Source organism: Pipistrellus kuhlii, unplaced genomic scaffold (genome assembly GCF_014108245.1).
Source record: "Pipistrellus kuhlii isolate mPipKuh1 unplaced genomic scaffold, mPipKuh1.p scaffold_m20_p_22, whole genome shotgun sequence".
Classification (NCBI taxonomy): Eukaryota; Metazoa; Chordata; class Mammalia; order Chiroptera; family Vespertilionidae; genus Pipistrellus; species Pipistrellus kuhlii.
In genome coordinates, this window is record NW_023425521.1 from 6,020,045 (window position 1) to 6,029,417 (window position 9,373).

Below are 9,373 nucleotides of genomic sequence, written 5' to 3' on the forward strand. Positions count from 1 at the left end.
CCCAGGCCTTGACCAAATGGAAACCATAAAGCTTCCTGCAGCAAAAAAAGAGAGAGGGAGCTTTTGCTCTCTTCATGTTGGAAATAAAGAAGTGTTTATGACAAAAGCATGTTCGAAATAAGGAGAGATACTGTACAGAGATAAAAGAGCAATATCCTGGGAAGATGTAAAAACCCCACCTGTGACACCCAACCATGTGGCCTGAAGACCCGTGAAGCCGAGCAACAAAGACCCGGATCAATAAGCTCCCCAGAAGGAGGCCAGGTGCACACGGGGAGACCAGAACCACCCCTGGAGGACCCAGAGGAAGCCTTGGACCGATGGGAAGGCATGTCATTGTTCAGGGCGTCACCCAGGTACCTGGTGGCCCCTCAGTAAGTCTATGATTGAACTCTTACAACATATGTTTTATGCCTCGCCGGATTTTGTTCTCGCCCCGTTTCTGAAATACCTATGCTATTTGCTAGACGTTTTGAGTAGACAACTCCCCTTAGGTTTACGGGAGTTTCTTTCTATTCCCAGCTGGCTGAGGCGTTTTATCGTGAATGAATTTGAAACCTGTTGATCCACGCATATGTTAAATTGCACCGAGTGTATTACTTCTCAAATACTAAACCATCAAATATTGTACATCCAATGTAGACATTGTGATTTTTTATATTATTCTTTTTAAATATATATATAATATATATATATAATTGATTTTTTACAGAGAGGAAGGGAGAGGGATAGAGAGTTAGAAACAATCGCTTCTTGGCCTTTTAGCTAAGATCAAGCGTAGAGAATTAGAAACATCAATTAGCTGCCTCCTGCACACCCCCAACCGGGGATGTGCCCGCAACCACAGTACATGCCCTTGACCAGAATCGAACCTGGGACCCTTCAGTCCTCAGGCCAACACTCTATCCACTGAGCCAAACCAGTTTCGGTAAAAAGAAGCCCTGGCCGGTGGCTTAGTTGGTTGAAGCAACATCCCGTACACTAAAAGACATTTTTAAATGTCTCAGTTGCTTAATTGAGCACAGCGGGAAGCTCGATGTGTTGGTTTTGCAGGTAGGTGCTCTGTGGTTTTTATGTGATGAGCCGATTGAGAAGCCCTGGTGTGGAGGGGTGAGCGGCAGCCACCTGCCTTCCTGCTCGGCTGACCATTCATCACAGGACCGGAGGCGGCCCTCTCACTGTGTGACCGCAGGCAGCCAGAGATCAGGCCGCCCCGGGGCACTGCCAGCCAAGTCACCCAGCCCTCCTGCCCCCCTGCACACGCACAGGGTGTCCAGCGCAGGAAATAGCCTTCTGCCAGCATCCTCCTCAAGCCTCAGGAAGCACACCTCATCTTTTGAAAAGCAGCCACAGAAATGACAGCTGACTCCCTCCCTTTCCAAAAACCTAGCGCTCCCCCCCCTCCCCCCCCCGCCCGAGAACAGCGGCGTGGACCTGACTGCACGCTCCACGCTGGGAAATCTCCCAGGCTTAGCAGTGTTCAGCGGGAGCGGAGATGCCAAACTCCACAGAGCTGTGTACAACGTAAGACACGTATGAGAATATTAATGGTTTTAGACAGATGAGCGAGCGTCAGGACATTACCCGTGGACAGCGGAGTGCTGAGATTGTGAGGCAACGTGCCTTTCTTTCTCCAAGTGTTCCTCTTCTTGTTGACAGGCTTTTTAACTGAACAAGTAATACACGGCCATGTTTAAAACACCAGTGACAGGGGACACCAATGAAGCGTAAGCTGGGACCTCTGCGACAGGTTCGACAATTTTTTAAAAAAGGATGAGGGCAAATATGTGATACCTTAATCAATAAAGAAATTAAAGGAAAAAAAAAAAAAAAAAAGAGGAGTAGCCCCCTCCACCCCACTCGCATTAACCTCCAAGCCTTCGGAAATGTCAAGAAACCTGGAAATTACTGTTTCCAGTTTATGTCCATTTTTCCGGAACCAACAATGCACATTCAAGAGAGACAGGGCACTTGGTCCCGGCTGATGTGGCTCAGTTGGTTGGGGTCATCTAGTATACCTGGGGGCTGCCGGTTCGATTCCGATCAGGGCACATGACGGGGTTGTGGGCAATCAGGAAGGCAGGCTGGTGAGCAGTTGGGAGCCAGCAGTCCTGTATTGTGAGAGGGATGTCTGACTGCCCTTTTAGGCTCGATCTTTCTGGGACTGGGCCTAAATGGGCAGTCAGATATCCTTTGAGGGGTCCTAGAATTGGAGAGGGTGCAGGCTGGGCTGAGGGACACACTCTCCTGTGCATGAATTTCATGCACCAGGCCTCTAGTGGAAAATAACAGCCTGCCATTCAAATAATCAGTGCGTAAAATGGTACAACACAAGTTATTTCTGTCCTTGGTTTGGGATAAATCTCTTAAAAAAACAATATCCCCTCCCCCCAAAGAAAATACAAACAAAAAAGCAACTCCACCAGATTCCCTGGGGTTGCCAAAGCAGGATTCTTGCAAGAGCTCAGGAAAAGACCCTATCAGAATGCCAGGGGAAGTGTTGATGTGCTCTGGGAGGAAAGTCAGAGCCAGACAGAACATTCCAGCGAGCGAGGTCAGACGTGGGTCATCTGTAGATAGTTGTTGGCTCAGTTGCCTGCGTGTGGAAACAGATCTCAGGGAGAAAGCAGAGAGAGTGGAGGGCCTCGGGAACAGCCACGTCAGATATTTTAAGACATGTCTCGCCCACTTGTTATCTCTCCCAAAGGCTCTGGAGCCAGACTTCCATTAAAAAGTAGAAGGAATTTGACTATGTGATCATTAGAAATTACATACCTAGGTCAAGAGGATAGAAGAATCTATACTATGTTCATGGATTAGAATGAAAGGGTATTTCCCACCTCAGAGAAATAATAAAAAACCTGTCACATGCCCTTCAGCTCTGCAGCGGTTAAAACTCTCCGTTGTGTTTTTGGAAAATACCAGCTTTTTATCCCTCACGAGTATTTGCAATTGATAAAGTAGCAAATCCCGCAGATAACAGGCACCAAAATAAACCGGCGCAATCGGTGTTGGTCAACGAGCATTTGCCAGTCTGCGTTTCCCTTTATAACAGAGGTTCTCACTCGTGAGCGACACGTGACTGGCTGGGAGCTGCGGCAGGGTTCCCGAAATGAAAGGAATACTGAAAACGCCAAACCAGGACATTTCTCTCCAGGGCTTCAGCGACCGGCACATCCTCCATGACCACTGCTCTGGCATCGGCGGCCACCTCTTTGCCAACGTCTCTCCCGATGACCATCCACCTTACGCTCAGGATATAGATATCTACCAACTGTCACATTGATATCAGACGGGGACACACAAACACGATCATTTCAATAAGAGCAGGGAGAGCACCGGGGAACAAAAACCACATTCCTGTCACAACGGACCACAGTCCTGTCAGGAACGAGGCACCATCCTCAAAGATCAGACTCAACAAGGCAGGTCCCTGCGTGGGTGAGACATTTCTGGGGAAGGCTTTGAAGGGAGAGGCGAGAGCCAGCGGGATGTGGGTAATCAATGATGCAACCTCATTCCACCAGGAAGCCCGTGAGGCCCAAGGACACCCAGGTGGCACTGGCTGCCAGTCTACCTGCTGACCTGTCTGTCTCTCCTTAGTCCGGTGTCTAACAGGCCATCGAGTCCCACAGCTTCTACCTCCATCCCCCTGTTGTCCCTGAAGTTCAAGTCTAATCATCTCGAACCGGATGCACCAGCCTCCCACCTGCTCTCTGCCTCTGCTTCCCCATCCATCCCCTGCAGCTTCCCCTTCTGCTGCCACCTGAGCTTTGGAAGATGCGAGTCTGGCGTGGTGGGTCAGCTTCCCCTCTCACACAACTCCGGTGTGCTCAGGAAGTGTATGTTGCTTAGCCTGGAGGCAGTGCGGCCTCTCTCTGGACCTCTGTGTATTCCCCGAGACCGTCCCAGGAGGCCCCGGGCAGGAGGGAAGGGAAGAAGCCCTGGTCAAGCTAAAAGAGCCCACAGCACAAACGCTCAGCCACAAATGTTAGCATCAGGAGGGTCCGGGCAGATGAGAGGCAGCTACCAAAAATAACACATGCTTCCTATAAAAGAAAAAAAAAAAAAAAAAAAGTCCTCACCCTTTTTGTTTGTCAGACACTTTTTTTTATATTATTTTTTAAAATATATTTTATTGATTTTTTTTGCCCCCCTCCCTCCCTCTCATACATACCCTCCCTCCCCAGGGTTTTCTGTCCTTTGGTTGTACTTATATGCATGTATACAAGTTCTTCGGTTGATCTATTATCTCCCCCAGATCTTCCTCCCCTCCCCACTGTAATTTGACAGCGTCAGACACTACTTTCCAGTTGGTACACTAGACCATGTCAGCGAGTGCAGTGTTCTCACTACAGACTCAGAATTTTACGGTAGGAAGTCATCGTTCGTCCAGCTTTTCCTAAACTCTGTTCTATGGAATGCTCAGAGTGTACATGTGTGCCTGCACATGGTATTTTGTGGAAGAGCCGCACTCAAGGGGTCAAAGTTTGCATGTGGCTCGTGAGCCGCAGCTTGCAGACCTGTAGGAAACCACCACCAGGCTCACCCAGTGTTGGTTGTACTTACTTACAGCAGCAAAGCAGTGTGCACACCAGAGATGCCACCAGGGGGCGTCTCAGCAACAGGCTGTGGGCAGGGTCTTCTGTAAGCTTTGGGTTTGTGCTAAGGGATCCGAAGGTGGGAAGGGAAGGGGAAACAGAAACCAGGTCAGGCCGGATCTGGTCAGGAAGCAGGCGTTTTAAAAACTGGGTCTCTCACACCTTTGGTTAGAGGCAGGAGGAATGGGGTGAGTGGGGGGAGGCATTGACACGAAAGAAGTAGTCACCCGGTGTTTGTCATTCTGCAGCTGCGGTGTGGCCTTGAGAACAGCACTGTTTGCTGTTGGCCTCGCCCCGGCCTTGCTTCTGGCTGTCCAGTGGGGACATCACAGAGCAGGGCTCATATCCTCGTTCTCAGGCCCCACAGGAGTCTGTGGGGGTTCCGGAAGGAAGAGACCTACATACGCCTGGAAAATGTCTGTTAAACAAGGTTCAATAGGCACAACGCTGGGCTTTCTGGCATTCCCCCCCCTCCCCCCCACTTTCCCACAGCACTTTTAGCTCGCCAAAGGGATTGGAAATTCCCTAAGACACCTTCCATTCATCTCAACACAGCTGCCTGGGTGATTCTGTTCAAATACAAGTCAACATGTCCAGCCTATCATTCTGACCGGTTTTCTGCAGCCACCCTGGCCTCCTCCCCCAAGCACTTTCCTTCCTTCTGCCCGGAGCACAGTTCCCCCACGTGGCTGCCCGCCTGCCCCATCTCTCCTCCAGTCTTGGTCCAAATGAAACCTCCCCCTCCCCAATACTTCCAAACGCCCTTCCACAGCTTGGTGTGTCTCCCGGCCACTCCCTGACATGGAATATGCCGTACAGTTTATGTATTTATTTTTGGTTTTGGTGTCTCTGCCCGTGTGGGCAGGCATTTTTATCTACGGTGCACCGGATGAGAGAGAAATGGTCAAATGCAGGCATATGGAACGCTCCCAAACTCCTCCTTGGGCAGAGGAAGTGGTGAGGCCTGTGGGGCTTTCCATGTGTAGACAGTAAAGGAGTTTGGGAAGGACACTGGGGGAGCCTTGGGGCTCTGGGATCAGCTCTGTCTTCTCCTTCAGGCCTGACTTTCCTTCCAGGCCCACCCACCCGCCTGGAACTGAACACTGTACATCACTAGATGGCGCTGTTCACCAAGAATCGTGGGACTCTGCTCTCCCCGGGAGCCCTTAGGCCAGTGGTGGGCAAACTGCGGCTCGCGAGCCACATGTGGCTCTTTGGCCCCTTGAGTGTGGCTCTTCCACAAAATACCACATGTGGTGCGCACTACAGTGCGATTGAAACTTCGTGGCCCATTGCACGGAAGTGGGTTTCGGCTCTCAGAAGAAATTTCAATCGTTGTGCTGTTGATATTTGGCTCTGCTGACTAATGAGTTTGCTGACCACTGCCTTAGGTCTTTAGTCACCTTCTCAGAGTGAAGGGTTCTGAGAAATGGATACCACTCCCTACATCATTTCTCTAGAGTCTAGACTAAGAAACCCAGAGCCGGATAGAACCACTTATCAACTAGCCGGACCCGCCCTGAGCTCGGTTAACCCTTTGCTTGGGAACAAAGATGTTCTTAAACACTTCTAATACCCTGGCAAACATAAACAAAGCTTCCATCCTCCTACCCACCCACACACCCCCCCCCAAAAAAAAAAATAAAAAAATAAAAAAAGCTGCAGGGCTCCATAACCTGCCCTTGCACTTGGCCTGTGGCCAGCCCTCCTGGCATAAAGCTGTTCCTTTCTCCCCACCCCTGGCCTCTCTGTCCCTGTACAGTTTGAAGTACAGGTTAAGATGCCAATTCTATTTCTAGCCTTGAGCCACAACAGGCTGAGAGGCAGTGTGGAATGGTGACCTTGTACTTGGGGACTGAACAGGAGCTACATCTCCATCACAGACTGCCCTGGCCCCCCGCCCCCCCTTTTTTAATTTAAATATATTTTATTGATTTTTTTACAGAGAGGGAGAGAGAGGTATAGAGAGTTAGAAACACCAATCAACTGCCTCTTGCACACCCCCTACTGGGGATCTGCCCGCAACCAAGGTACATGCCCTTGACCGGAATCGAACCCGGGACCCTTCAGTCCGCAGGCCCGAGCCAAACCGGTTTTGGCTGCCCTGGCTCTTTAGCAACGTACCCAACATCTCTCCAATTCGGTCTCTGCAGCTGCGTGGTGGGGATAAAACCCGCGGACCCAGATAGATGGAGTGAGCGTGAGATAAGAAGATGGATGAGGCTTCAAGCCACGCTTTCTGTAAAACCCCCTTTTCCGTGTTCAGGTTTGTTGTACTCGGAAACTTAAGCCAGGGTGACCGGCTGATCTGCTGAATCCTTTCCTGCCGTCTCGGTGGGTCTTGAGATGGCCTGGAGAGCCAAAACCCCATCACTGAACCAACCTCTCCATGTTGTCTCCATACTGAGTAGACCCTTAGCTCTGGCGTGTCTGCAAATGCACACACAGCAAAAGCTACTGGCATCGTGAATATCAGCCCATCAGCGAGTACTGATGGAGATCTTTTTTTTTTTTAATATGTTTTATTGATTTTTTACAGAGAAGAAGGGTGAGGGATAGAGAGTTAGAAACATCGATGAGAGAGAGTCATCGATCAGCTGCCTCCTGCACCCCCCCCCACTGGGAATGTGCCTGCAACCAAGGTACATGCCCCTGACCGGAATCGAACCTGAGACTTTCATTCCGCAGACTAACGCTCTATCCACTGAGCAAAATGGGTTTTGGCAATGGAGATCTTATGATCTACCTTGGGGGGTTAGGAAGATTATTCTGGAGACAAAAATAACAGGTGTGTGTGTGTGTGTGTGTGTGTGGTGGGGGGCGGGGGGGGGGTGAAGACAAAGACACCAGTTCACTCTCCAGTGAAATGTCATTATTTCTGACTCGTGAGAGGAAATACATAAGTCAAGGAACATGAGAACGGTTGTTGGTTTTGCTCTCTTCCCCTCTTCCCCCCCTGCTTTTAAGTCAATAAAACCAGACATAATGGTTCCATATTGGGAACCTTTGCACATAATAGGACTGTTCCTTCCCTGCAGTCATGTTCTCCCTACAGACTGTGCCTGTGATTAGGGACAAAGAGTTCAAATGTGGCCCTGGACTTCCTGTTTGCCAATCTGATAGGGTCACCTGCTCTCCCAGGAATCACACCACCGCCAGCCACCCTCTCCTACCTCAGGCTGACTCCCCATGCTTCCTTCATGCTGTGACACATGACCTGGCCCCGGCCCCACAGCTTAGCTTACCTATTCTGTCCTGCCCCCAGGCCCTTCCTCCCCATGCTCTCCTCCCAAAGGCCCGCCACACACCTATCCATCGGGGGTCGGCTCTTTCTCAGCCCAGGTTCTGGGTGTTGAAACAACATCAGAAAAGCACAAGGAGATTATTTCCTGTGACCTGATTTTATAAAAATAGACTTTATAAAAAGAAGATGAGGACAGGAGTGGTGTCTGCTCACCTAGTAGTTACTCTAATTATAGACGGTTGGGTGTGACGGGCACTCTTACTGGGTGACATGAGGGTTGCGTCAGACAGGATGTCTCCTTCCCAACTTCCCCTGGTAATGCCCCCATGGGCAGCTTTAAATGACAACCCGATGGTTCTGCAAATGGGGCGCCTCCCTAAGAGCTGAATGGGGCGGCGGGGGGGGGGCAATTTTGTATTCCCAAGGATGTTCCAGTCCCACAGCCCAGCTTGATTCCCCCGAGATTTGCTGACTTGCTGTTTCTCTAGGGATAATGGGCATTTTGTCTGGGGGGGAAATAGCCACTGAGACATTCTCATTTGGAAAAAGGAGAAAAAGCCTTATTCCCATTACAGAACAGTGTTGTGTTCACGTCCCCTGTCCCCCCCCCCAAAAAAAAAATATCTTCTGCTTCTGCTATTTAGCAGTGAGATTTCTGTTCCACCAACGTGCAAGGGTTAGGATGATGTAAATCCAACATTCAAATTAGGAGCTTCCACTCCCATGGGACCTAGAATTAGGCCTGGGATTTAAAAACAAAAGCGGAGCCTGACGATAAATGAATTCCGCACCTCTGAACTGAGTTGTTGCCTTTCTTTGGCTATTTATGTGAGTGGACATCTGGGAATTGTTTTTTTTTTTTTTTTTTTGAGATAGGAGTTCCTTTTTATTGATGTGGTGGTGGGCTCTGCCGAGCAGCCCCTTTACGTTTAAGAGCATTTTCCTTCTGTTCTTCTTCCTGCACCTTCTGCTGCTGCTTGAGCTGCCATGCCTCTAATCCAGCATCCATTTCCTGTGACAGCAGTACTACTCGTCTTGCGAATTTTTCTCTTTGGGCTAGTCTTCGAAGCTGGCCTTTCATCGGAGGAGCAGGGCGGCCATCCGAGTAAGACCAGTCTGGAAGCTCTGTCAGGGGCCCATAGTCTGTAGCCCGAGAGATTGGCAGCCATGCCCTGCTGGAATCTCCACTCACTCCCGGCCCTCGCCACCGCCCTGCCGTGCAGCCTCCGGGCCCCTGTGCGGAGCAGGATACCTAAAGCAGCCATGCTTCGGGCAAGGGACCGAAAGTCAACATCTGGGAATTTTAAAAAATATATATGTATTATTGATTTTTTTACAGAGAGGAAGGGAGAGGGAGAGAGAGTGTCAGAAACATTGGTGAGAGAAACATCCATCAGCTGCCGCCTACACACACTTCCCTCCCCTCACCCCCCTACTGGGGACACGCCAACAACTAAGGTACATGCCCTTGACCCAAACAGAACCTGGGACCTGTGAGTCTGCAGGCCGATGCTCCATTCACTGAGCT

At 50.1% G+C, this 9,373-nt stretch overlaps 1 pseudogene; it reads right to left on the reverse strand.

The window, feature by feature from the left end:
* Positions 1–8,695: 8,695 nt before the first annotated feature.
* Positions 8,696–9,130, reverse strand: LOC118726522 (annotated as a pseudogene).
* Between the last annotated feature and the right edge of the window lie 243 nt (positions 9,131–9,373).